General features: G+C 35.8%; 1 long non-coding RNA gene across 2 annotated transcripts; it reads right to left on the bottom strand.

Annotated features, from left to right (window-relative positions):
* Nucleotides 1-1,384: 1,384 nt before the first annotated feature.
* On the bottom strand, nt 1,385-21,678 carry LOC140609505 (uncharacterized). Of its 2 annotated transcripts, XR_012011323.1 has the most exons (4): nt 21,569-21,678; nt 11,080-11,176; nt 9,710-9,771; nt 1,385-1,708 (listed from the first exon to the last, which is right to left on the bottom strand). It is a non-coding gene; the product is annotated as an uncharacterized lncRNA (long non-coding RNA). The 2 variants fall into 2 exon arrangements; XR_012011324.1 differs by lacking the exon at nt 9,710-9,771.
* Nucleotides 21,679-22,089: the final 411 nt, after the last annotated feature.

Raw genomic sequence — 22,089 nt, 5'->3', positions numbered from 1 at the left:
ACACTTTGTTTTCTTTCCCTGCAATCTTATTTACATGTCTAGAAAGTGCATTACTCCAAAAAGTTTATTTAAAATAAAAATTGCACATGTGTGGGGAGCGCTGACCAAAAGAAATGAATATTTACTGAATATAGAAAGAATAATAAATAATGTTATAGATGTGAAACATTTCGGGAAAGAGATTTCAAAGCCTAGTTTATTTTTATTATTTGACTCCATTTTGACTCTCCATATTAGAAAAGTGTATTGGTACTTTCAAATTAATTCTGGCCTTAGCTACTCTGTTGAAAGTCACAGCAACTCTGTTTTAATATCTTATAGTGACAAAGCAGTAAATAGCTCTGCTATCACGGTATGTGTTCACTTTCATTGTGATTTACTCTTAGCCATCCTGCATGTAAAAAAAGCGTAGTTTCCAATGTTGGCTTCTTTTGTTAGAACAAATGCCTGAGTGTACATTACATTCATGCCTCTTCCTGGAATAGTTTCTCCAAATGCACTTTCCTACATCCTGCGCTGACAATATGAGTGCATGCTGAAGAGGGCATGATAGAAATCTCTGACCTGATTTTGCAGGCATGAGAGGTTTGGAGAACAGCGATTAAGATACAAACACTGACCTGATGTTGGAGTGAAGAATTTCAACCTTATGAGCCCCTTAACCAAAATTATGTTGTTTGCGTTTACTTTCTTTTTTAGATCTTTGCATACACTAACCTATTGCTATGTTTTTGTAACCTAACTCTTCACCTACTACGTGAGTTCAAAGGAGGTGAGGAGCTTTCCTGTGACCCATTTTTGTCCTCTGAGCCTTGCTCAGCGACTTGTGCACATTACTGTCTCTATTTGTAAGATGCATAAACATTATCACCACTTAAAAAGCAGATACATACTGATGAAGCAATCCTTGCTCTAGTCAGAAAGTACTTGCCTAAAATGAATATATCCTGATGTGGAAATTAAACTTCTGGTTCTGGAAAGGGCACATAGGACACGTGCAAGTGCAAAGTGTATGAATGTAGATTTTTGCTCCATCTGAGAAAGAGCTCAGCAATAACTAGCTGCTGAATTCCTGCTTCATGATGGAGAAGGTTTCCTGATCTTTGGATTTTAGGGGAGTCAAAGAAGAGAGTATTTTATTGCTAGAGGTCTTTCTTCTTTTCTGTTTTCTCTGTCATCTATTTTTCTTTTTTTCCTTCTTATTTCCCTTCTCCCCTCTTCACAGTCGTTCATCATACATGTATTGAATTCCTATGTTGTGTCAGATGATTTGTTTCTTTTTTTTTTTATTGGTGTTCAATTTACTAACATACAGAATAACCCCCAGTGCCCGTCACACATTCACTCCCACCCCCTGCCCTCCTCCCCTTCCAACACCCCTAGTTCGTTTCCCAGAGTTAGCAGTCTTTACGTTCTGTCTCCCTTTCTGATATTTCTCACACATTTCTTCTCCCTTCCCTTCTATTCCCTTTCACTATTATTTATATTCCCCAAATGAATGAGAACATATAATGTTTGTCCTTCTCCGACTGGCTTACTTCACTCAGCATAATACCCTCCAGTTCCATCCACGTTGAAGCAAATGGTGGGTATTTGTCATTTCTAATAGCTGAGTAATATTCCATTGTATACATAAACCACATCTTCTTTATCCATTCATCTTTCGTTGGACACCGAGGCTCCTTCCACAGTTTCTTAATCTAAAAGTCTATAATTGAGAAATAACAGTAAATTATGAGGAAAGAAATGCTCAGTGCTCCAGGCTTCTATTTCTTTCACCCACTTGAGAATTTTAGAACATATAAAACCTGATAAAACTAGTGATGCTGCTTCAAAAAGTAATTTTTAAAAGAAAATGAAGTCTTTTTTCCATTAACTATACATCTTAATATGTTGCTAGAAGTAATAAGGCACTCCCACAAACAACAGAATGTGGACAATCAAGTTGGGGAAAGCATTCAAATATGGGCACCCATGTCCAGTTGTCCCTTCCATTCCCATCTTCCAAAAGGAAGGAAAGGTAATAGAACATAAATGTGGAGTAGACAACAGTTTGTTTGCATTGGGGACAACTTGTAAGATAAGAATGGAAAGATGTGAAGTTACACCTTCACCCTCCTTAGGTAAAAGATCTCTGAAGCACAAACTACAGTTTCCCCTCCACAATAATTCATCTTTCCTTTGGCCATAGTGACAAATTTCAGCCTAGCATATGACCATTCAAACTAAAGACTACATACCCCAGGCTTCCTTGCAGCAAAATGGCATTTGCTAGGTTTCAGCCAATAAGATGTAAGCTGACTATCCTATGGCTCTTTTGTGGAACCTTCTTTAAGAGTCCCCTAATGTACCCCTTTTGCCCCTCTTCTGTCTGACTCTCCTCTCTGGAATCCAGATGCTGCTGTCTTGGACTTTGTGGACAACTGTCATACACCAGCTGTGGGAGAATGGTGGCTGCAAAGAGCCTGGGTGCCTGATGAGATCATAAAACTGAGCTCTTATAGCATGCTAGATTGCCTCCTTTTAGGCCATTTGATAGGAGAGGAGACTCAAAGTCTGTCCTTAAGTGATATTAGTTTTTTTAAAAAAATCATTAGTAGTATGCATAATCCCACCAATATTGTCACTTTATAGGAGGGCTAACGGCAAATTACATCTATTTCTAACTCTTAAATTTTTCATCTGTTCCTCATAGGAAGCAAGAAACAGCTTTTCATCATGTTCTATAAATTACACATTATAGATATTTTATATTTATGTTCTTGTACTTAATCTTCACAGACGGTACAAAGCTTGTGCTATGGATGAGAATACTCAAACTCAGAGATAATATAGAAATTAAATGTCAAGACTGAAGTTTAAACACAAACCTACTTGACTCCAAACTTAAAGTTACTCAAATATTTTATATTGCCTCCCTGATACTCCGGTTTAGTGCTCCTCCTCAATTGCATGTCTTTATGACTAATAGTATACTTTCAGAGAGAACTCAATATTTTGTTTAGATTACATTATTAAAAACTATTAATCAGCTGCTAATCTTTGAAAGAACAAATATTTTACATAAAAATCTGGATTTCTGGCTTCATTTGAAAAATCGGAAGATTACTAGTAACAACTAGGCTGACCTTCCCACATGACAACAATTAGCCAAAACTGTGTATGACTGCCTTTTTTTATTGTTGGGTTTGCAATCTCTCGTTTGCCATAGTTCCTCCTTAAGCCTGCTCTGCTCACTTACGTAACTAACCTTTTCTTGTTAGGCATTTGTTTATGACCTTTGTGTGGATGCTTTCCCTTGAACATGATTAAACATAGAACAGATTGCCATCTTACAACGTGATAAAGACATTTTTTAAATTGCATATAGTTTTCCATAATTATGTCTTTTCTAAAAGGGATATAAAATAGGGAGTAGTACAGAAATCTAGATAGAGCTGTGTATAAGATGTGAAGAAAAAATAAAATGATTATTCTTAATGTGTTCTGGAGAGTACATCATTATTCCCTTGAAAGTCCAGAGGGAAAAAAAAAAAATGAAAGTCCAGAGGGAAAACTTCAGTAAATATTGATAATAATGACCATGAACTACACATTCTCTGGAATAGTCAATTAACTGCAATATAATTAGAACAAAGCTTAAAGTTGTTAAAGGCATCCAGTCAGCCCTTTTAAATGACTTTGTGGGCAGAGGTTTCTGGGTAGGTGAGGTCCAAGGATTTATTAGCTCTCTGTGCTCTATGCCTGTAATAAACATTAGTCGATTGGCCCTCACTTGATGAACAGGTAATGTTATGAACTTGCAAGTCTTTTTTTTTAATAATAAATTTTTTTTATTGGTGTTCAATTTGCCAACATACAGAATTGCTCATTCTGTCAAGTGCCCACCTCAGTGCCCGCCACCCAGTCACCCCCACCCCCTGCCCTCCTCCCCTGAACTTGCAAGTCTATCAATGATGATAATCAGGACCAATAGTCCCATGCACTTTGGTTGTCTTTTACTACTGCCAAAGTCATGGTAATGCGAAACCCAAAAATGGCACCTTTTATACATTTTGAGCTCAGTTAGATTTTAGTCAGTTAAATGGCCTTTTTTTCATACCATTTTCACATTCCAGATGCTTTCTATCATTGTATTAAGACAACCATTTTCGAACCATGCTGTTCACATTTCTCCAAGCTCTGGTTTTATGCATGAAGTTAGTCTTCTTTTTAATAGACACCGGCTGCCTCCAAGACCCATGAACATGTCATGGACCTCGCCTCAGAAATTTTTCTCTCCTCTGAATGGAATCTTTGCTTAGTGCTTGACCCGAGATCTCCTTGACCCACTTCTCAGATTGGCACCAATGTGGATGACCTGAGCCACATAAGAAGATAGGTGGCTCGTATGTAGTGGTCAAGTGCTTTGTCTTTGAAGTTGAACTTCCTAGATTAAAATCCGATTTCCGTCAGTTGTCAGCTATATTTGGTAAGTTAAACAATCAATCTTAACTTCAGATTTTCCTTGACAAAATACAAATAATATCTATTCATAGGTTTCTGGGGAAGATTAAATATGATAGTAAATGCAAAGAACCAAACGTTCTATCAAGCCTTTAATAAATGTTAACTGGTATCATTGAAGAGCCTATAATTTAATACTGTTCTATCAGTTAAAGTTGTTGATTACAATCAACAGAAACAGATTCTAGCTAATTTATGCGGAACTATATTGGGTAGCTCACAGAATCATCAGCATATCTTGATAGCGAGGCTGAAATATATAGGTTAAAAGCAAAAGATACTAGACAGTAGGACTCATAGGCAGGCTCTTATAGGACAGTTGGGTTAGAATATCATGGCTGGACACTGTTGTATCTGGACACTGTATGCTATCACCATTAGTGAATTCTCAATCTCTCATAATCTCTCTCTCATTCTGTCTCAGTCTCCCTCTCTCTCTCACACACACACACACACACACGCACGCACACACATACATCAGATGTTCAATGTCAAAGTTTTGGGTGAAAATATCCAATGAGTATCCAAGTATAGCTGCCTGTCAGAGTCTAAGGAGAGAGATCTGATCTCGTTGCCTCCTGCCAAGACTCATAGAAAAAAAGGGAGTTTCTCCTCAAATAGAACAGATATTGGATAGTACTCTAAGCTAGTATTCGAAGATACAATGATATCCTTTGTTTTCTATAACTGTTTTTCAAATTAGAGAATATAAACTCTAGGAAAACTGAACCAAAGTTTATCTCACAGATCTCATCATATAATAGGTTTCTAACAAATGCATGTCAACTCATAGTTTCAAGTTTGACAAATGCGTTTTCAAGATTTATTCCTTTTTATGCTCTAGTTAGAGTTTACCAAATCAATGAATTGTGAGAATTTCATTGTGGTATCAGACTTAGGTACAGTTGCCAAAAGGTGATTACATAATGATGAGAGAAAGCTAGATTATCTTTTAAAGATAAATAAAGCATCTGTATTGAAATTAATCCCTATAAGCATAGACAGTCAAAATAGAGTTGTAGCTTGTGGGAGAATTAAATCTTGCATTGTGTAAAAGATTTTCAGTGAAAATCATGGTAGTAAATGGGAGTAGCAGAGAAGTAAGACTTATTGTTTAAAAAAATTCTTATCATGAGAGTAATATATGATTACTACAGGAAAATTTTAAAGTATAGCAAAACAAAAGAAAAATCTTTCTCGGACGCCTGGCTTAGAGCTTGCCTTCAGCCAAGGGCATGGATCCTGGAGTCCTGGGATCGAGTCCCATGTCGCGCTCCCTGCATGGAGCCTGCTTCTCCCTCTGCCTGTGTCTCTGCCTCTCTCTCTCTCTCTCTCTCTCTGTCTCTCATGCATAAATAAATAAAAACATCTTAAAAAATAAGAAAAAATAAGAAATATCTTTCTTACTATTAGCACAATTATTTAAAACATGTTTGTGGGGATCCCTTGGTGGCTCAGCGGTTTAGCGCCGCCTTCAGCCCAGGGCCTAATCCTGGAGACCCGGATCGAGTCCCACGCCGGGCTCCCTGCATGGAGTCTGCTTCTCCCTCTGCCTGTGTCTGCCTCTCTCTCTCTCTCTCTCTCTCTCTCTCTGTGTCTAACGAATGAATAAATAAAATCTTTAAAAAATAAATAAATAAAACATGTTTGTATATTCTTGTGTTTGTGTGTGGTATGTATGTGTGTGTGTGTGTAGTACCTGTGTTGTTAGTACCAGAAATTTATAACAAACATACTTTTAAATACTGTTACAAAATTGTGCTCTTATGCACAATGTTTATTAACGTGCTGGATGTTTATTTCCTTAAAAACAGAGATTCTTATTATAGAATAAATGCTTATTTACAAAAAATAAGAAATACAATAAAAAAGAGTGTAAAATATGCAAAATCTCAGTACCCCAGAAATAACCATTGTTAATATCTTGCTGTATGATCTTTAAAACATTTTTTGTATATTTGCAAATAAATATTTTTGGAAAATAGATTATGTATCTTATAGGATATTTTTATGTACTTTTAAAGAGTATAATATAATATAATATAATATAATATAATAATCCCTACATCAATAGGTATAGTTCTGCACCATCATAGTTGCTAGCTTTATAAAATTATCTTGTGGATATACACGATTGATTTTCAGAAATACCACATTGTTGGACATTACTTACTTGGCCTTTTTGTTTTTATAAGCAATAGTTCAATGAACGTTCTAACAGTTTAATTTTCAAACAAATCCTTAATTACTTCCTTAAGACAAATTCTCAGAAGCATAGTTAATCCATGCAAAGATTATGTATATTTTTATGTCTTTGAATAACAAATTGCTTTCTAGGATATTATACCAATTTGAAACGACAAAACAGGATATGTGTGTGTATTCTCATAAAATGAAATATTCTTTAAATGAGATAAATAAATGTAGAGTTAATTACTTTGGCTTATAAAGAGTGTAAAATTTTCCCATGTTATTAAACATTTCATTGGCATAGTTTAAAAGGCCTGAGTGTGTCTCATCTTATGAGGCAACCTAATGACAAGCAGCACATTAGTAAATCTCTGCATGCGTTTGAGAATATCTTCTCAAGAAAATGTCTAAGTAGTGACATATGTGGGAAGAATATACATTATTATCATGTAGCACAATGACTTTGGTTAATTTGTAGTAAAGAAATAGTACCACAATATGAAGAGTTCAAAGAGTATATAACCGTGTGTCCTTTTGTGGATCAAGAATTTGTTTGATCTCTTTAGTTTTAGTTTTATCAAATTATAAATGGTCTATCATTATACATAAAATAACTATACATTTACTGTTATTACCTATAAGCTTCTATGTGATGTGGTCACTACTTGCCTCTCTGATTGCAGCCTTAAAATCTTCCAGTCTTCCTTTTTTTTGGGGGTGGGGGATTTATTTATCATTTGAGAGAGAAAGAGAGAGCATGCATGGGCAAGGGGAGGGGTAAAGAGAGAGGGAAGAGACAATCTCAAGCAGACTCCCCACTGCAGGGAGCCTGATGTGGGGCTCGATCTCATAACCCTGAGATTATGACCTGAGCCAAAACCAAGAGTCAGATGCTCAGCTGATTGAACCACCTGGCGTCCCTCTTCCAATCTTCTTAATTGTGCTGATTAGCTGTGCTCCAGCCTCAGCATCCTTGTTCTCTTTTCCTTCAGCACACCAAATGTGTTTGCTGATCTACTTATGACTCGCTTCTCATCATTTAGATCTTCATTTAAATACCATTACTTCAGAGAAGCATTCTTCCATAAGGCTAATTAAAATAGACTGTGATAAGCATTATTGCCTTTAACTGATATTCCTAGTTCTCCTTCTGCCAGGCATGCAGTAGGATTGCACTTCCCTACCTCCAGCCTCTAGAAGCTGGGATATAATTTGCCACATGTGTCCTTACCCCTGTCACTGTTATTGGTGGCAGTCAAGTAAGCTTCCTTCATCCTGCATCCCTGAGAGAGGACATGGAACTGAGCCCCTCACTGAACCATAGTAGAAGTGTACTGTGAAAGAAAAAGAATTTTTTCCACACTATTAAGACTTTGAGGTTGTTTATTAGTACAGAAAATCCTGCCCACCTTGAATAATATATAGGTTCTTCCTCCTTTTACATAATCTTAATATTTTCTTATTTTACTCTTATTTATTGTATCTAATCATGGTATAAAATCTTTTTCATTTATGAGCTTTCCTCCCTCCACTGAAATGTTAGCCCCTTGAGAACAGAGTCTGTCTGGTTCATTGTTTTATTCGCAGTGACTAGAATAACACCCAGTGCATAGTAGGTCCTTCTTCAATACTTCTTGAATAAGTGAAAGAGAGGAGCAGAAGATTTCACCTGTGCCTGTGGCATCTAGACAGAACTTTCCTCCTTTTAAAAAGAGTTCTTCCCAGATTCCAAAATAAGTCTTTGATATACTTAAAAAAGAGAGAGAGAGAGAGAGAGAAAACACAGGTCTGATGGCCAAGAGAGGTTAAATATCTTTTCATCAAAATGTAAGAACTCTTAAATACTTTAATCCTTTGGTCTTTTTTTTTTCTTCCCTAGCAGCATAAACATTTTTTTTTTCTCTTTGTGGAGGAAAACAAGCACGATTGCAATTTTTTTAATATTTATTTTTGAGAGAGAGGAGCATGAGTAGAGCAGGGACAGAAGGAGAGGGAGAAGCAGGCTTCTTGCTCAACAGAGAGCCAGACGCAGGACTTGATCCCAGGACCCCCGGATCACAACCCCAGCCAAAGGCAGACACTCAACTGACTGAATCACCCAGGACCCTGTAATTAATTTTTATATTCGGTTATCACTAGAGATTTTTTAAAAATGAAAAACACTTTAGCTAAGACTTACATATATATTTGGTGAATAGAGAAGTGTATTTTCCCTGGCCATCCAAAGGACAAGAGATGCATTATATTAATAATGTCCAGATTCTTAAGGTATACTCTTTCATTTTGGCACTTGACCATTCTTTCTTTATAACCATTATGTCTTGGCTACCTTATGGTTTGCAGATGCGTATCAATTACAAAAACATTTTCAGTTAATGACTCCTAAAAGCCTTCAAACAACTGGGTAGATATGTTTGTTATTGGGTCGTGGTCAACAGTATTTCCCAGCAAGAGGTAATAGACTTACAACTCATTTCCTCATCTGAAAGGGTCTCAGCCCTTGAGCCAGATGACAATTTCTATTCTTTGGTCCTAACACACGCTAATTAGAGTAACTATTTACAGCTGTATCTGTTGGTATCTTCTCAATCAGCATATGCCTCCTCTTGACCAAAAATAGAAAAGCACAGATGGCATTGCTACACATTTCTATCTCCCATTTGGCTTTAAAGCTACTGCTTGTCTTTTCACATGCCAGGCAAAGGGAAAGGATGGAGGAAAGCTCTTCTGCTGAACTGCAATGTGGCCATTTGTTTGCTTGGTAACTAGAAACATTTCAGCATGGATCTGCCCTTAGCTGGTCCATATGTTGGATTTGCCATCACAGGGCCAAGTTTATCAGAGCTCATTTCTTACAATAAAAAAGAAGTACCTGGCCCTTTTGTGTTTTGTTTTGTTTTGTTTTGTTTTGTTTATAACATTTTAGAATTCTTTACCCTTAAATGAACTCTTTCTGATCTTCTCAAACATGTTTGATGTTTCCGTCTTTTACACCATTGCACTTTTAACTTACCTTGGCTCTTTGTTTTTAGATGTTGTACTATGCATCAGGAATGTTCCATGTTTGCTTGACTGCTAAATGGAAACAGGGTAACCATTGCATTTTTAGTGTGAAATCATTTTGTCCCATCTTTAAACTGCTTTGGCATCCAAAATAGTTCAAGTACTTTCAAGAGCATTATAAATCAGATAAATGTGTTCAAATGCACAGTAATGCTTTTTTTATTTCTGATGTGAGCTGTAAGGAGGACTATGTAAGTCTTTGGAGTCAGTCCTAGATGTAAGTACCAGCATATTTCCTGACCATGGCTTTAAGTATGTTACTTAATCTTTCCTCAGATGTTACATTGGGAAACAATATTTCCTATCTCACAGCATTGAGGTGAGGATTAAATCAGATAATGCACCTTAAATCCAAGGCCTGGCTTATAGTGAATGCTAAAGAAATGGCAATTGTCTTATCGAGAGTAATAGCACATATCTAAATGATAAATATCCCAAAGACTGTGCTTTCACCAGTGTTATAATTAAAGCTATTTATTTATTATAAGTGCTATTTTAGTTAGATTCCAATATACAGTTAAATTAAATGCATTCTAAAGAAATTAGGAATAGTGCCAATAGATATTTATTATGAAAATAATAATAATAATCTTTATTTGTTACTTCATAGTTAATGAAACATTTGTAGTTGCATATACTTAATGTCACCCTCATAAGTCATACATTCATTTAGAGGAAGAACATTCCAGGCAGAGGGAGTAATGAGTATAATGGTCCTGAGGAATACTGTGCCTAGAATGTTCAGCAGATAGCCAGGAGGTGCATGTAGCCAGAACAAAGTGACTGAAGGGAAGAAAGGAGGAGACAGTGGTGAGAGAGGAAATCAAAGGTCAGTTGTGTAGGTCATGATTTGGTTCTTGGGCTTTGCTTTGAGTAAAATGGAGAGTCACCGCAGGGAGTGAGGCATAACAGATCTTACTTAGGTTTTATAGAGTGGCAAGGGTCACTCTGGCTATGGATTTCAGAGCAGACTGTGAGGGAAGCAGGATAGAAGCAAGACCACGTAAGAGCCAAAAAACGACCCAGATCTAAGAATGCTCAAATTGTGGGCCTATTTTGAAGGTAAAGGCCACAGAATTTCCTGATAGACTGGATGTGAAACTCTGATCAAAACCAAGAGTCAGGGCAACCATAAGGTTTTTGGCCTGAGCAACTGAAAGATGGAGTTGTCACTCTTTAGGCAAGTTGGAGCAGGTCTCAGACAAAACATCAGAAATTAAGTGACTATTAAGTGGAGTTTAAAAGTTCTATCAGACATCCAAGAGTATGGCTTTGTGAATATTTAAAATGAAAGAATGGAAGTTTAGCAAGTTGACTTACCTTAGAAAACAGATAAGTACAACCCCAGAAGCAAATATTATCGCCTGAAGATGACCACTTTCAGCAGATCACACATTAGTACTGAGTGATTCATATTCTAGAAAAATTAACAAAAAAGAGAGAACTGTTCACTTATCCTTCAACTTCACTGTCAGTTATAGAACCAAATATATTCTTAGGCAAAGAGGGCACTCTTTCTATCATTCAACAGCAAAGAAATAAATGTCCAAAACTCCTATCACTGTGCATGCTGATTCAAAAGGGTTCATACATATGCCTACAAGAAATTGAAAAATTGGCTTTTAGAATAAGCACAGATAGAAGAAATATATGGTCTTGAGTAAAACAGTCCATAGTTTTCCCACATAACAGAACACCTTCCAGTTGACCAAAACTTCTGATTAAAAGTTTTAACTGATAATAAAGTAATTGACTCTCTGCTTTTGAGCTGGGGGAAGAGAAGGGTGATGCCCATTGACATGTATAAGCAAATGTTCTGTTTGAATGAGTCACCATTACCTAAAAGCTGTGTCTTCACATACAGTAAATCTGGATTTGTCTGATTGTAAATACTTATATGCTATTTATCATTTATAGCCAATAGTTTATAGCCACGAAGATAAAATCAAAATACTTAAATAACTAGTACTATAACTAAATTTGTGTTTTATCATTTTGAGAAAAATAAAGAATCTCAGATTACCCATTCATCTACTGCATGGCACATTCAACCTGAGAGAAAGGCAGTGTGACCAGCTCAGGTTTTTATAGGGCAGTGATGTGCACAAAGGCAAGGTAGGATGACTAGATTTTAGAAGGTTAAATGCCATATTAAAAAGTTTGGATTTTATTCTGTAGATAATGGGAGCTATAGAAGCCTTTCGAGGAGAGATTGAGAATTGATAGGATTCATTTCAAGATCTTAGGAAAGTATTTTCCCCCCCAAGGAATATTTTGGCAAAATTAGGAACTACTTAATAAGCATGTAATTACAGTGATTTTTATAAATTGTCACAATGTCTGTTAAAAAGATTATTTATGTAGATACTGTTAAAAAGAAAAGCTAAAATTAACAGCTTCACTATCTATCTCCAAAAATCCAGATTCATATCCTTAGATATTTATTACTTAAATGTTTTATTTCCCTCAAATATCTGAAACCAAATTTATGATTTTTTTCTACAAACATGTATTTTTTTTTCTAGCCTCCATTTCTTTTTATAGTGTGCCATTCCTGTACCAACAAGATTGGCTAGCAAGTAGAAACAATCTTTATATTATCACTATTTCTTCATTGCTCTTTCCTTTCCTATTGATTTAGATACTAAATCTTTCTTAAAAATTGTTTTCCATAAATAATCATATATGTGAGCATTCTTTGTCTGCTCTTCATAATTTTACTAAAGCTTTAGCACATCACATGCAGAGAACTTCCACAGCCTTCCCTGAAATATCCTTTATCCTTCCTGATGCTCCTACCACTGAATCTTTATGTTTTTGGAAGTAATAGGATACTGCTATTGAAAGAATACAGACTTAGGATTGGAAAGACCAGTGAAATCTTAGTTCTTCCATTTACTAGCCATGGGATCTCTTAGGTATATCCCCCAACTTTTCTGATCCTTTATTTGTTAAGATCTAATGTTTCAGTCATAGTGATGTGGGAAACAAAGGCAGAAGAAAAATTGTTAAATTTCTTTACTATCTACAGCCCACTGACAAATTCTGAAACAGGCAGAACAATCTTCCTCTAGAGACTCAGCTGCCTCAATGTTGACACGTTGCTAAGGGCAAAAGGCAATCTTGGCCCAACCTCCAGGATCCTGTAAGTCTAAGTTAACATACAAAAATTCCTTTGGAACTTTCTTTATCTCTACCCTCCAACCCCCACCCCCCCCCACCCCCCAAGATACATGTTGGCAATCATTCCCCAAGCAAATGACCCAATGATACATATCTGAAGGGTCTCATGACTGAGTTTTTACTAAACAGTAACAGATGACCTTTCCTAACAATAGCTAGCCCCATCAGGATCCTGGAAAACTTGTTTCCAAAATACCTGGGAGGATTAGGCTATCCTTAACCCCCTCCCAACTTGAAAGTCTATAATGGGCCACTCCTCATGACTCTAGTGCAGCAATTTTTGCTCACAGATCCTGTCTCAGTGCTTTAATAAAACCACCTTTTTTTTTTTTTTTTTTTTTTTCACCCAAGACGTCTCAAGAATTCTTTCTTGGCTGTCAGCTTCGAACCATAACACATTTTCCTACATCAATAGGATATATATATTTTTAATATTTTATTTATTTATTCTTAAGAGACACAGAGAGAGAGGCAGAGACATAGGCAGAGGGAGAACGGCAGGCTCCTTGTGGGGAGTCTCATGTGGGACTTGATCCTAGGACCCTGGGATCAAGACCTGAGCCAACGGCAGATGCTAAACCGGTAAGCCACACAGGTGCCTCATCAACAGGATTATTCTGAGGGTTAAATAAGAGGAGATGTTAGTGTCTGAGGCATTTAACAGCCCGCTGGTGGAATGGTGGCTGTACATGGTTTCATACTCTTCTTGCTAAGTTCTGGATGGCTCCCTTTTGTCTGTCACATGTAACCTAAATTCTCCTCTAGTTTTCACCCACAATTCTTCTCTTCGTGCACATCAGAGGACGATACTATTAGTCCTCTTCTAGTTAGCAAGACCCATTGGTTGTGTCACTTTTGAGCAATAGTGTTTAATTGTCAGGATGGGGCTCTCCAGTACTCTCTTCTGGTGAGAGAATTATTGAAGAGTCCTCTTGTTAGGATGGTAGGGCTGCAAGTACAAAGCAGATCAGACCACTGAGTCACTGCATAGAGGGTTGCCCTGGGCTATCTCCAACACCTGCAGCACATTTTATATGAGCAATAAGAAAACTTTTGTTGTGTTAAGCCACTGGAATTTCAGAATCTTTTTTACTGTAGCATAACTTTATCTTTTTAAAATCTTGGATTCTCTCCATTTTTAGCTTCACTGGAGCTATCTAATCTGCTTTGCTATTGGACTTGATGCCATCTGTCTTCTTTACATGTGATTTCATTTGTTTATGCCTTTGTGTGTTTGCTTATGTTTTTCTTTCTTTCCTATGTCTACCTAGACTAAATATCGCCAATGTAGTAGAGCCCAAGTTTCCAGACCTCATAGTTATAGATCAAATAATTCTGCTGTTAAGTTTAAATAACTTAAAACATTTAAGTTCCAATTGCCTTGTCTTATTTAATAAGCCTTTAACAGTTCTATCCCAGCAGCCTCTGCATCTTCTGCCTTTTTCTAACCCTATGTGCTGGTTTTCCTGTCTCAGATGTTTCTTCCTCCTAATTAGGACTCTAGTATTCTAGGGTGTATCTCTTGAAAGCATCCTTTGATCATAGATCTTCCCAGTTTAGAACTTGTCCATAGTACTCCTATAGCCAAAGAATATAGGGTTAAGATATTTTAACTTGACTTTAGGACCTGTCCCAGATTTTTCTTCCACTATTTTTCTATGGAAGCATAACTTGAGCTTTCCTAGTTCCCTGATTGTGTCTATGCCATTTAACCAAGCTGAATGCCTTCATTGCAGGCTATAGAAATCTATGTTTCCAAAAACTTTAACCAGAATAGAAATGATTGGTAAAAAGACTACATTAAAATTAAGACCATCTCATTATCAAAAGACTGCATTAAGGGAGTGAAAAGGCAATCCATAGGTCCTGAAAACATATCTGCAGTATGTATATCCAAAACATGTTTAATTTAAGTTGATTAAAGAACTACAAATAAATAAGAAAAAAATGATGGGCAACTCAAACAAATACAGACAAAATATCCGAACAACTGTTTCACAAAGAAAAGAATCCAAATGCCCTTTAAATATATGAAAAAGTATTTTATTAGCAGTCAGGGAAATACAAACGAAAACCACAATGAGAAACCATTACATACTCACCAGATTGTTTAAAATTAAAGAATCTGGCAATATTGAACATCAAAAAGGAGGTAGAACCATAGAAAAGTTTACCCAGCAGGTAAGAAAGAACATTATTAGAGCTACTTGCTAAAAAAAAAAAAAAAAAAAAAAAAAGAAAATTGGCATTATCTTGTAAGGTTAACCATGCACATAAATGATGACCTAGCAATTAAATACTTAAGTGTGATTATATGGGCCAGGATTCAAACACAAAAATGTTCAAAGTAGCATTGTTCATAAAAGCCAGAAATCTGGAAACCACTCAAAAGCACATCAAAGAAAGAATGGATTAACTAATAATCATACAATGTAATACAGCACTGAAAGTAAATGAGGAAGTTCCATAGATCTCAAGAGTGAATATTAAAACCACAATGTTGAGCAAATGAAGTCAGATTTAGAAGAATGTATACTGCCAGTTTCCAATTTTATGAAATTCAAAAATAGGCAAAACTAAACTATAATGTTTAGGGATTCATACTTAAATAACAAAACTATAAAACAAAGCAAGGATATGGTTACCATCATATTTAATAAAGAAGTTTCCTCTAAGGGCTGAAGGAATAAACAGAAGTTAATTCTGAGATGGGTAGGATGATGTTTACATGGTATTTGTTTTATAATTTTTAACTGTGCATTTTTATGTTTCTGCATTCTATTTCACAGTAAGAAAAAAATCCTATACCTATTTCAAGTCCTATTTCTCCATGGAATTCATTTTGATCTCCCTACTTTGTGAGTTTTTTTTCTCTTCTGAATATGAAGAGTCATTAAAGGCATAAGTCAATTAGGCATTGCATGATGACATTGCTTCAATGGCTATCTTATTTTTTTTTTAAGATTTTATTTGTTTATTCATGAGACATACAGAGAGAGAGAGAGGCAGAGACACAGGCAGAGGGAGAAACAGGCTCCATGTAGGGAGCCTGATATGGGACTTGATCCAAGGTCTCCAGGATCAGGCCCTGGGCTGAAGGCGGCACTAAACCACTAGGCAACCCGGGATGCCCACTTCAATGGTTATCTTGAAGTATTAGGCACCTACTTTATAGGGACTCAAACAGTATTTTATTTTAGATCCTTAAGCCCTCTTGCAATGATTTGCACATACAAGATACCAATTATTTGTTTACAATAATAATAACTCTATATTTGGTATTTAATAAAAAAATTATAGATGATAGATCTAGGGGAATACCCTATTCAAGTACTTTAAAAAAATTATTTATTTGAGAGAGAGAGAAAGTGAGCACGAGCACAGGGAGGCATAAAGTGAGGGGGAGGGAGAAGCAGGCTCCTTGCTCAGTGGGAAGCCCAATGCGGGGCTCAATCCCAGGATCCCAGGATCATGACCTGAGTGGAAGGCAGATGCTTAACTGACTGACCCACTCAGGCACCCCTCAAGTACTTACTTCTGAAAAGTTCAACTGGCATTGTATCATGGCAATACTCTGACCTGCAAAGAGTATATATGAGGTATAAGGAAGTCTGAGTTCTAGCTGTTCCTGTGCTAGATACTGGCTTAACTAAGCCACTTAAATTTTCTAGGTATTGAGTTCTTCATGTGTGTGGTATTTGAGCTGAATTCTGCTGTCTAGTTCTAATATTCCATGAATTTCTCAAATATATTATAAAAAGACCCCAGAAAAATGTTCAGAATCTCTTCAGCAAGTCATGTCCAAAAAAAAAAAAAAAAAAAAAATTAAAAATCCACAGGTTATTAGGGAGAATTTTTGAAGAACAAGAGACCTGATATTCTTGATCAGGTTAAGAAATCACTTTTTAATTAAATGAAAGCTTAGTATGTTTAAAATAAAAAGGCCTATAGAAAATAGAGAAGAAAAATTTATGGTACACAACAAACCACTTTTGCTTTTTCAAGAAGAATGAGGAGATGAGTCACCAACTGACTCTGTGACCAAAACATCACAGAGGAAATTCAGAAACAGAAGCTGGCTTGGCGGAACTCAACAGTCATCAAAGAGATAAAGATACACATGCTTATTTTTCACAGACTAGGACCTTATGTATTCAGTTGCCTCGATTTTGCTGTTTTGTTTTACAAATTTGCTTGGAAGAAAACAGTATATTCAAATTTAGGTGGTAATTATTAGAGATTATCGGTAAATTGAATGGTCATGAAATGATAGTATCTCAAGAGATAGAAACTTTGAAAAAAAAAAAGAAACTTTGAAGTTCATTTATTCCCTACATCCAGCTATTCAATATGTTTTTTAAATTTTATTTTATTAAGGTTCTTATTTATTTATTTATTCAGAGAGAGAGAGAGAGAGAGAGAGAGAGAGAGAGGCAGAGACACAGGCAGAGGGAGAAGCAAGCTCCACGCAGGGAGCCCGACGTGGGACTTGATCCCAGGTTTCCAGGATCACACCCCAGGCTGCAGGTGGCGCTGAACCGCTGCACCACTGGGGCTGCCCTATTCAATATGTTTGAATAAGTTTTTTTAAATATCTGCTGAGTAGTTATCTAGAATATTCTTGAATATCTCCAGTGACATTCTAATATGTATTAGAACTGAGATCTTAGTACCTTCTCTTGTTGCAAGAGTCATTTCAAAGACTATTGTCATTGTCACTTTATATGGAGAGATTGTTTCACAGCTCGCCCACAAATGGTATCACTTTTGTTTGTTTTACATCATAATATATATGTTTGACTCTTCCATTTTTTAAATTTTTACCAGGGACACTTATAAGGAGCTGTACTTTCTGAGGGTGGTGTTGCATGCTTATATTTCAGATATTAACATGAATTCATGATTTTGAGTACCAAAGTTCTATAAGTTCTATGTGGTGAGCTGAATAAAAAAAACAAAAACAAAAAACAATTCTTATCCATCTGTCATAAGATAATTCTATTTCATTTTCAATGACTGAATGCAGTATGACCAAGTGTGGTAAATTTACTTGATGGTTGGCTCCCCAAACATATGGACCCTTTTGTATTCAAGGCTGAAATGAAGTTACCTAGAGACAAAATTAAAGTGTGTTTTTTTTTAAAGTAAAACCCATCTAAATATCACACAGCAGACAGAGCTTTTTTTTTTTTTAAGATTTTATTTATTTATTCATGAGAGAGAGAGAGAGAGGCAGAGACACAAGCAGAGGGAGAAGCAGGCTCAATGCAGGGAGCCCGATGTGGGACAAGATCCCAGGTCTCCAGGATCAAGCCCTGGGCTGAAGGCAGCGCTAAACTGCTGAGATACCTGGGCTGCCCAGACAGAGCTTTTAAAAATTACTTCCTCTTTCTCTTTTTTTTTTCTTCTTTGTTATAGAGAGTTTCTCTATAAAGTTAGAAATTAATATCCCAGAAAACACGTTACAATCTTAAGTGTTTTGCTATAGAAGTAATATAAATCAGATAAAATTATCATTTGTAAATAGACTTGTAATATATACTTGTAAATAACTTGTAAATAAATTTGTAAATAACAGGTATTTGAAAAAATAGATATGAATTAGATGGTTTCTTAAACAGAATAGCTAAATGCAAGCAAGTACTAGACAATTCTATTATACTTATAGAAGTGTATAGCCAAAAGTGTAAGCGTGAATGCATTATGTGCTTTCAGATTCTGTTGAATAGACACTCCAATCCTGACACTATCAGTGAAGTCCATGCATTAAGGCATTAAGGATGTCCCTGCATTCAATGCCTCTATGTATTTTACTAAAAAGTGCCAAAGTGACACATTTTTTACTTTTCTTTGAGCTCTCAGTCAAGAGGCCAGTGGATTCTTTTCTAAGGTTCTCATGTTTTGTACATTCCTTACTGCAATAACTTTTCTCTGTGAGAAATAATACTTTATGTTATCTCTAGATTCAGGCTTTTGACTGTGATGTCCCTTTGTGTAATAGGGCAATTTATCCTGTATCATGGGTAGAAAGCTTATGATTTTTATCTTTCAGTTACATCAAACATAAACCTGTATACAATTAATGATTGTTATTATGGCCACAAATGAGGACTACTCTTTTTGGAGAGGCTGTTTGATAGTTTCCCACACAGAGATAGATTTTAATTTGACTATAGGCTGGACTCCTCTGTTCTAGGGGGTGATGTCAGCACATCTGTGAAAACACAACTATCACATTTTCCTTGCCCAAGAAAGTCCTCAAATCTTGGCGTTCTACATATTTTGTTAACTTATATGCCTTTATCTTATTTCCTCAGTATGTAAGTCAATGAATAGAAAAGTACTCTATGTTTCAAGCAGGAAATCCTCAGGACACAGTATACCATGTAGAAATTTGTTACTATCTGATTTATTTGAGGAGCCTGTTACATAAATCACAGTGCTGATAAAACACAAATGTTACTGGCTTTGTATTGCAAAAAACTAGCTAATTTAATATGTTGGAAATATTCCTTATTTTATATTAATTATATTTATATTGATATGTTGGAAATATTCTTAATTACCACTTAATTGTTTTGTTTGCTAAATTTGTGGTATATCTATAGCTTCCTAACAAAGAGAAATCACCTATCTAACTGCAGCTTTTAGTAAATAAATAGGATAAATCAGTAAATTATATAGGTGATAGATGCCATGGGAAAAGGCAAATAGACAAGAGACATAGCACTCAAGAGGCATCATGGAACAGTCTGAAGGTGCTTCTAAAGAAAGGAAGACATCATTGTAAAAGGAGTGAATATCTAAGTACTCCAAATAAAATCCTAATTGTGTGTTTCCATGCAATTTCTTTCACTTATAGACTCTAGTCAGAAGCATATAAAGGCTACTGAGAGAGCCTTGACTCTTGACTGAGAGAGCACTCAATATTTCCTTAAAAGAGAACTTTGACATAATTTTCAATTATCTATGGAAGTTAAAAATTTAAATTCATAGCCATCAATCACTTTCATTCTAGCCATTATGGGAATTAAATCAGAAATATTACATTTGGCATAAAGATCTAATTTCATTTTATCATTTTTGTGGCAACTACTTTTCTTCTTTTGTAGAGGTCAATAGTAAGGTAAAATATATAGAAATCAATTAACAGAAGAAGGTTAAGGAAGTAAATAATCATCACTAGGTACTGAAAGTTTTACAACTAAGCTGCATTATTTAACGTTAATAGTTTCTTTAAAATTCAGCCTTTTAAAATCCAAATTCAATTTCTTACTTGTGTACTTGAGCAAATATTTCATTGTGCTGTTTTATTTTCTAGAAGACATTTTTATAAACCTCATTTTCACATCTGCTATCAACTAAAAAAAAGCTAGAAGATTACCCAACTGAGTTTAAACCAATAAAATATTTCAACACATCACTTTTCACATCCATAAGAGTACTAATTTTTTAAAATTTATCTTGGCCACTCGAACTCTTGAAAAGCCAACAAAAATGGACAGTTTATGTAAGTAAAAAGGCAACTCATCTTTGTAACATGAACATATTACACACATTTTGAAATTTAAGTGGACATTCTTGGAATAGATTTAGTTCACAAATGGATTTATTTAGGTCATTGCCACTTAAACTCTTTACAAAAGCATCCAGAGAGATGGATGTAGATATAAAAACTCACCTTGTTCACTTTTAGTTGCTGAATGATGTTCCTTAATCAGCATACACATGAAGTGATCCTGTTCACTTTATTTGAATGTAGGTCTATTTTCCCTTTCTCTTTGTTTATCTTTAAGGACAGTATTATTTGAAATTGTTTTAAAACCTTTAGTCTAAGAAAACTCACATCAGTAGTGCATGGAAGCACAGATCTGACCATGTGACACACATAGTTATTTGCTCACCTGCTGTCTACCCTTTCAAAATTTCTTCTTTGCCAGTGGAATACCACATTGATTCAAATACTAACCCCTTGAGAACGTGATCCTTTTCTCCATTTTAGGGAGAAATTCTGGTTCTCTAATATTTAAAGAAATATTTGAAATAGTTGCTTTTTCCTTAACACTCATTAAAGTCATCAAGTTTGCTCTGTGAGCGATGAGGATATCTGCTGACAGCCTTCTGTGAATATTTTCCTGCTTTTAAAAGGGGCCACTTATTATCTCCTCTAAACCACTGAGGAGCATTATGGGAGTTCATGAAAATATTGTTATAATTTTTGATAATAGAAAACCAAGGGAAAGACATTTTTACTTTGGGAGTAAGCCAATATTGAGGATGGCACACCAGAGAGATGGAAGAGACCTGTGTTTTGATAATATTCTTTAGCTACTGACTTAAACAAGACTGTATCTGACACCCTTCTGGACTTGTTCCTTCATTCATCAGATATTCATTCATGAGGGCCTCCTAGGCACTAGGAATTGTTCTAAGTGCTGGGGATATAGCTTTGAAAAAAACATTTAAAATCTCAATGCAATGAAGCTAACATTCAAGTAGGGGAAACTAGACATTAAACACAATGATTTAGTAACTTAAATGTGTAAGAAAGTTGTCTTAGCACAAGCTGCTATAAAAAAGTACCATACACTGAGTTTATTATAATCAATAGAAATTTGTTTCTTACAGTTTTGGAAGCTGGAAGTTCAAGTACAAGGTATCAGCATGATTGGATTCCAGTGAGAGCCCTCTTTCAGGTGACAGACTGCCAACTTCTTGTATCTTTATATGTCCTAGGGCAGAGAGGAAGCAAGCTCTCTCCTGACTCTTATAAGGGCACCAACACTATGTGTAAGGGATCTACCCTCATGACCTCATCTAATCTTAATTATTTCTCAGAGGCCTTATCTCATAATACCATTATATCAGGGGGCAGGGTTTCAAGATGGACAATTTGAGGGGGCATTTGGCCTATAGCAAAGGTGATGAGTAACCGTGAAGAAACTAAATCAATAAGGGGATAAGGCATGCTAAGTGGGTTGTACACAGAGTCATTAGAGAGGGCCAGAGTGAGAAGGTAGCATTATAGCAAAAATAGTAAGGAAATAGGAGAGAATAAAATTCCCTGGTGATTTTTTCCCTGTGTTATTTGTAGAAGCATGCCTATTAATATTCAGATCATGGTTATTTTTTTTCACTCAGGTTTTA

Source organism: Canis lupus, chromosome 18 (assembly GCF_048164855.1).
Source record: "Canis lupus baileyi chromosome 18, mCanLup2.hap1, whole genome shotgun sequence".
Lineage (NCBI taxonomy): Eukaryota > Metazoa > Chordata > Mammalia > Carnivora > Canidae > Canis > Canis lupus.
Note: the sequence above shows the minus strand (reverse complement) of the source record. Positions and strands in the feature narration are given on the sequence as shown.